Raw genomic sequence first — 1,141 nt, 5'->3', positions numbered from 1 at the left:
CCAATAAAAGTGAGGCACTTAGCATTGAAGGACATGCGAGAAAGTAATGATTGCTTAAACGGCATCAAAATAGATATCTTTAACGCTCGAAATAGCTTTGAGCACATCGCGATTGCCGCTTGGCTATGAGAAACGCAAATCAATAGCGAGTCGGCTGCTTTATTATTGGCAGCCACCTCTGCAGCCTCTCTGCAGAAGACCCCTCTAACAAAACCTTTCGTGAGCCTTAACCCATATATGGAAAAGTTCGTTGTTGCCTCCTTTCAACTATTGTCTCCCGTCCACTTATCTCTAGAGCGGGTACCACTCTAGCAACGCAGTGATCCGCGGTAAGAAGTATAAAGTCGAAGCCTCCAATAACAACGTGCGGCAAAAATCAGAAAAAATTTCAAGCACACAAAAAAATCAATATACTCAGGAAACCATAAAAATAATAAAAAAGGAATAAGGTAAATTGTTCTAAGGACACAATCGTTCTCATAGTTCTTCAAAGGATCTCTCGATGATTTCAAATTGAAAGGCGATACAACTCAGTAAATCTGGGTACCCAGCTTCGATGAAAGCCGTTCACTCTCGAGTACACTTTTCGGCATTTATTTTCTTATATTTTTTAATTTTTTTTACAGGGGAAAAAAAGTAGAAAATAAACTAGCGATCGATAGAGGTATTTTGATAGATATTTCACAAATAGTATTCGATCGTTACGTAATTTTTGCTAAATGAAAGGCCAGGCCTACAGAAGTTCAAATGTGATATGGCGAATTCAATCAATTTGTAAACAAAATTTCCGCCATATTGGATCCGCCATTTTGAGTTTTAAAAATTCATGATCAGATTCATAATTAGAGACCCCGTAAACCGCCGAGTGATAAATTTCAAGTGAATTCAGTTGTTTTTTAAATTTTTGTCTGCCATATTGGATCCAACGTATAGAATTTCAAAAAACGTAACTGATTATTTGAAAGTTGACTTTTTTATCGAATTTTCAAGAACATAACCGATTTTTTTAACTTAGCTAATTTCGAAGAAAAGATAAATAAAGTTTCAAAAAATTAACCGTCATAGTTCAAACATTTAAGATGATATTCGTAATGATCGAGTAACAAACTTCAAGGGAATCCATTGATTTTAAATTTTTTTT

Source organism: Rhagoletis pomonella, unplaced genomic scaffold (assembly GCF_013731165.1).
Source record: "Rhagoletis pomonella isolate Grant_MI unplaced genomic scaffold, Rhpom_1.0 Rhpom_scaffold_00002, whole genome shotgun sequence".
NCBI lineage: Eukaryota > Metazoa > Arthropoda > Insecta > Diptera > Tephritidae > Rhagoletis > Rhagoletis pomonella.
The sequence above is the reverse complement of the archived record's forward strand: the minus strand, read 5'-3'. Positions refer to the sequence as shown.